Here is a 6315-nt window from a genome sequence, read left to right on the forward strand (position 1 = left end):
CCCCCCCCTAGAGCCACCCCCTGGAAGAGGGGAGCCCGCCCAGCCCCAGCCCCAGGAAGGAGCCTCCCCCCTCAGCTGCCGGCGCTCGGCGGGGCTGAGATGCTCCCGGGGTGTGGGGGGGCAGCTTGTTCACGTGCCGCAGGCAGGAGGCAAAGCCTGTGCCCTGCTTCGCGGGGCAGCGTAGGCCACGGCACTGACCCGGGGCCAAAGGGCTCCTTTCACAGAGCAATGCAGAAACCAAGCGCAGCTGGTAACAGCTGACCCGCAGCGTGTGTTACCTCCCTCCACCTTCTCCAACAGCCGCCTGCACGGCACGCTGACCCGCTCACCCTGGAGAGGACACTGGCCTGGCTCGTGTGAGCAGACCGGGCATCCTCCACCGCTCCCGGCAGCACCATAAACTGCGCGGAAAAGCAAGATCCCTGCAAGGAACCAGCAAACTGTCTCTGCCTCCCCTGACAGGCGGCTGGGAGGTGGAAGGGTTTAGAAACTGGCTGATCTCACAATACGTTTCTGCCTCTCCTTAAGCAATGTGAGCAGTCCCAGTGGCCCAGCCGACAAAACGTGGGTTTGTAATACTTAGGTTTTGGAGTTTGAGCCCTATCGAGGGTGGAATTGATTCATGAGCCGGAAAAGGAAAAAAATAGTTCAACCTTTGGTGATTAAAATCTGAGCATCGACTTGGAGCAAAAAGTACCAAGATATCTACCTGCATCAGTGGTCCTTCCAAGAGGAAAGGTCATTACAAGCCTCCCTGTGCAACGGTTTCCCTTTCCCCTTTGTGCGATCACAAAGGAGCAGGAATCAATGAGGAGGGGAGGGGAGGTGAGGGCCATTCTGGGAGTGGGCTTTTTCCCCTCAAACCCAAAGACACACGCAGGAGCTGGGCTGTGGGGAACAAGAAGAGGGTCCAGTCATGCAACTGCTGGGGACCATATCCAAGAAGGAGAGATGATGGACTTGAAGTCATCTCCAGAGGTCACACGTAATCCAAACCCCCTTCCCATGCACATTTCTGTCCCACCTATTCCTAAAACTACACAATCACCCCAGGAGTGCACCTTACCCACAGACACCAACAGTGCCCGCCCCGGCACCAGTCACGCAGGGAAGGAGCGCGGTCGGTGTCTCTGCTGCTGCACAGGCTCTTGAAAGACACTGCAGAGACCAAAGGAGCACAGCCATGCCTCCCGCTACAGAGAAAGGCGACCGCCAGTGCTTCATACCCATCTGACCATGGGCTTAATTCCCTTCCTGATCCCTAAATGGCCTGACCTGAGTGCAGGGGCAAAACCCGCAAGCCAGGAACTTTCCCATTTTGTTGCCTGCCGGGGCATTGGCATTGGCATGTGTGCAGGTGACTTCTTGGTGCCAGCAGCTGCGCTTCCCAGCGAGCTCCAGTCACAGTGACTCCTAGACCCCGCCGAGCAGTACCTCAACTCCCACCTGCCTACACCCACCTCCAACTTCTTTAGCCTTTGAGAAACACTTCTGTCACAATTCACAAAGCAAGGAAGTGCCCTTCACAGGAGTGTGGTGGAGGGGTTAATGCCTTTATGTGGGTACTGTGGCTTAGTTGATTAAAGCACTTCTCTTGTAAGCAGTGCATCCTGGGTTTCAGTCCCAGCAATACCTGCTTTTTCACTTTTCTATGCAGAGTCGTGATTGGGCCAAAAGACATCTCATGAGGTTCAACAAGGACAAGTGCCAAGTCCTGCAGCAGTCCCATGCACTGTTACTGGCTGGGGGCTGACTGGCTCAGCAGGAGCCCTGCAGAAAAGCTCCCCAATTGTTCGAGGAGCAGGCAAGTCTGGAAGCTGCCCAATCCTCCAAGTTCTCTAGGTCACTCTGAATCCTAGCCCTACCCTTCAGCATATCTGCTACTTCCCCAGATTGGTGTCATCTGCAGACTTGCTGAGGGATCACTCTAGGCCATGGATAAAGATCTGAAACAAAACTGACTCAAAGACTGACCCTGGGACACTCCACTTGATGCTGGCTGCCAACAAGACATCAATCCATTGATTACTACCCTCTGAGCCCGGTGCTTCAGCTAGTTCTGTCCACCATATAGGCCATCCATCCAGCCTGTACTTCCTCAGTTTTCCTGCAAGAATGTTGTGGGGGACCATATCAAAAGCCTTGCTAAAATCAAGCTACACCACATCCACTGGCCTCCTCACATCCACAGAGACAGTCATCTCCTCCTACAAGGCAATCACGTTGGTCAGGCATGGCTGCACTTGGTGAATCCACACTGACTGTTCCTGATCACCTTCTTCTCCTCCAAGTGCTTAGAAATGGATTCCTTGAGGATCTTCTCCATGATTTTTTCCAGGGACAGAGCTGAGGCCGACCCATCTGTAGTTCTCTGAATCCGACAGAGGTGAGGCCAACCCATCTGTAGTTCTCTGAATCCTGCTTTTTCCCTTTCTCAAATATGGGCACTAGAGCTTTGCCCTTTTCCAGTCATCCGGGACCTCTCCTGATCCCCTTGAGTTTTCAGAGATGATGGTCAGTGGTTCTGCCATCGCATAACCAAACCCCCTCAGCACCCTCGGGTGCATCCTGTCCAGCCCCATGGACTTGTAGATGTCCAGCTTTTCTAAATAGTCCCTAAGGGTACATGTACACACCATGATATTTGCCCTTTCATGGCACTAAAACTGTGTGTCTGTTTGCACACAGCAGGATTTCCTGACACATTAAAAGTCTTTTCAGCATGTTAAGTAAAACTGCTCGGATGTACTTTAGTATGGTTCGCTGGAAGTTAAAGTGTAAATATCTATGGATTCGTTGCGTGCAAGCACAAATGCACTCAAAGATGTGTACTCACCCTCTTTTCTGACCAGGTGGCACTTTTTGTTTTGGGTTTTTTTTGGCTCCTGCTCATCCTATCCCCCTGTCCTGCACCTCGGCCCCACTCCCCTGCTCACACAGCTGCATGCAGGCAGGGCATGTTACGGCGGTCCTGGCTGGGCAGTGGGCAGCGCATTTCATCCCGCTGTCCTGCACCACAGGCAGGGCACATTCCTGTAGTGCTTATACAGAACGAAAAAAATGGAGCAAGCCAATACCTGCCCAATGCACACTGTCGTGTACTACCCCTTGCTACTGGTTGTGAACATACCACCACCAACACCGGTTCTGTATGTGCTACCTCCACCACACACACACACACACCCTGCACCCAGCACCTTGGTCAGAACTGCGGAGCAGAGCACAGTGTCAGCAGCAGCAAATGGTAAGTTTGCAACTGAGGGAGTGTGGCACCTCTTCTTAGCACTTTAATATTTTGGGGTAACTTTTCTATTTCTTATAATTGCCATTCCAGCAATATGACAAATAGTGCAGGTCGATGCTGCATGCCAGACCTACCCCCCAAGCTATGCGGTATCCCAGATGATTCACAGATAATATGGTGGGAAGGGACCTCAGTAGGTTATCAAGTCTGATCCCCTGCCCTGGGCAGGAAAGAGCGCTGGGGTCAGATGACCCCAACCAGGTGCTTGTCCAGTCTCCTCTTGAAGCCCCCCAGGGTAGTGGAGAGCACTACATCCCTTGGAAGCCCATTCCAGATTCTGGCAACCCTGACTGTGAAGAGGTTCTTTCTGAAGTCCAACGTAAATCTGCCGGACAGATATATACATGTCAGAAATATCCCACTGACTTCGTAGCTTCTAGCAGGGAGCTGAAGGAGGTGGTGTTTGGACTGTGGGCTGGAAGAGCTGGAGGGATTGAGTCTGGAGAGGAGGAAACTAGGGCTGTGCAAAATTTCATCGGCAGTTTCGTTTCAACACTGTTTCGACTCGTTTTGAGCTTGAAACAGCGAAATCAAAATGAAACGGAGAGCTCCGACACGGCCTCGAAACAACATGAGGCAAGTCAAAACCTTTCAAAATTTTTGAAACCTTATGAGTTTCATAGTTGGTCGTGTCAGAAGGGACCTGCGCAGATCATCTAGTCTAACCCCCTGCCATGGGCAGGAAAGAGTACTGGGGTCAAATGCCTCCAGCTAGGTGGCTGTCGAGCCTCCTTTTGAAGACCCCCCCCGCGTAGGAGTGAGCACCACTTCCCTTAGAAGTTGGTTCCAGATCCTGACTGCCCTGACTGTGACGTAGCGCCTCCTGATGTCTAGCCTGAATCTACTCTCCGTCAACTTATGGCCGTTGTTCCTTGTTACCCCCCATAGTGCTCAGGGGAACAGGGACTCTCCCATTGCCTGCTGGTCTGCCTTGGCATGTTTATAGGCGGCCACCAGATCCCCTTTGAGTTTCAAAGCTCAAACTGGGCTTGCCTGCAGGGAAACAGAAACTAAAGCAAGGAGACGGAGGGGGAAGAGGGGAGGGGCGGGATGGGGGGGACGAAGTGCTCTCATTATTGACTGTGTAGCTGGCCAGTGACTGTCATCCTTTCCTGAGGTCCCTTCCAACCCCAGTGCTCTCGGGGAGGGATGGAAAAACTGCAAAGAAGGCAGCATTGTTTGAAATGCCCTGCTTTCTGCCTTGGTGTCAGTTGAGTGAGGGTGCATCTTAACACACACACTGTGTCAGCTACCCATGTCATGAGTTTTGCCTGTCAGCAGCCAGAGGTGCAGGGCCCCAGAACCCAGAGTCACCCTGCACTGATCTCCTTGACAGCTGGCAGGCGTCGTGGCCGCAGCAGGGGCTACTATCCCTGCAGCTCTCACCCCGCTGTGCCTGAACACGTGCGGGGTAACCCATGGCATGAGTTTTGCTTGTCCGCAGCTTGAGGTAGAGTTCCCTCTACACCCCTGCACCTATCTCCTTGAAATCTGGCAGGCTTTGTAGCCTCACCAGGGGCCACCACCCCTGCAGTTTTCACCCCACTGCGGCTTTACGCGTACACAACATGAGTTTTACTTTCAAGAATTTGGGATGCAGTTTCCCCCACACCCCTGCACCTATCTCCTTGAAACTTGGCAGGCTTCATGCCCTCAGAAATGGTTACCACTCCTGCAAGTCTCATCTACATCAGGCCAATAAATGACAAAGGTATAGGCTGTTTCAACCTTCCCCATTATAGCCTATGGGCGAAACGGCAAAACAGTGTTGATACGGCAAAACGTTTTGACTTACCTCATTTTGTTTCAAGGCTGTTTCAACTAAATCTGTTCCATTTCAATTTTGCTGTTTTTGACTTCAAAATAGGTGGAAACAGCGTCGAAACAAAACTGGTGGCAAAATTTCACACAGCCAGTTAGTCTGACCTCGGTCTTGGGAAGACCATTGAGAAAATTATCAAGGAGCACATCTGTGGGGGCCCAGCATGGCAGGTAATGCTTAGGGGCAATCAATGTGGGTACATTGAGGGCAGCTCCTGCCTGACTAACCTGCTTTCTTATGATCAGGTCACAAAGTCCCTGGACAAGGGTGTCGGGGTGGTGCTGGTGGCACTGGGAGGGCCTTGGGGGCTAGAGCCCCTAAAAATTCATGTTACCTTACAAAAAACTAGGTGACTGGCATTGACACCTACACAGTTAGAAGGGTGGCAAATTGGCTTCATGATTGCACCCAGAGAGTGGTGGTGGACAGGTCGTTTTCGACCTGGAGGGATGTGGGCAGTGGGGCCCCCCAAGGCTCGGTCCTGGGGCCTGTACTGTTCAACTTCTTTATGAGCAATCTGGATGTGGGTGTGGAAAGCACACTGTCTAAATTTGCTGACGACACCATGTTGTGGGGCAAGGTGGGGAAACTGGAGGGGAGGGACAGGATCCAACTAGATCTAGTCAGGTTGCAGAGGTGGGCGGATGAGAATAGGATGGAGTTCAATGTAGACAAATGCAAGGTGCTGCATCTAGGGAGAAGGAACCAACAACGCACCTATAGGCTGGGAACACTCTTCTCAACAACACGGTGGCAGAAAGGGATCTTGGAGTCATTGTTGACTCCACGATGGACATGAGCCACCAATGCGAGGAAGTGGTCAGTAAGGTTAACCACACCTTGTGATGTGTCTACAGATGCATAACAAGCAGGTCCAAGGAGGTGATCCTCCCCCTCTATGCGACACTGGTCATGTTGTCCCCAAAGGACAATGAGTTCGTGCCCGGTGCGCTTCTGCCAATAAACACACAGGGGTGGAGGATCCAACTTAATCTTTATTTCTGCTCAGAAAGTGGTGCTTGGCAATTGTTCACAAAGCAAGCACCCCCACCCAAGTGGCCATCAGCCTTATATAGCTATGTGACAGGTGTGATGAAATGTGCAGCAAGCCCAGCAAGTAACCCCCCTTCCAGCTCCGGAACTTTGTTGATACAGCTTTTCCTCTAGCGAGGCCAGCACTTAAACACCT

General features: G+C 52.2%; 2 pseudogenes; one reads left to right on the forward strand and one right to left on the reverse strand.

Moving 5' to 3' along the window:
* Positions 1–2201, reverse strand: part of LOC102382541 — a 20467-nt pseudogene extending 18266 nt beyond the window's left edge.
* Positions 1–6315, forward strand: part of LOC102382707 — a 71047-nt pseudogene that overhangs the window by 45883 nt on the left and 18849 nt on the right.

Source organism: Alligator sinensis, unplaced genomic scaffold (genome assembly GCF_000455745.1).
Source record: "Alligator sinensis unplaced genomic scaffold, ASM45574v1 scaffold1596_1, whole genome shotgun sequence".
Taxonomy (NCBI): Eukaryota; Metazoa; Chordata; order Crocodylia; family Alligatoridae; genus Alligator; species Alligator sinensis.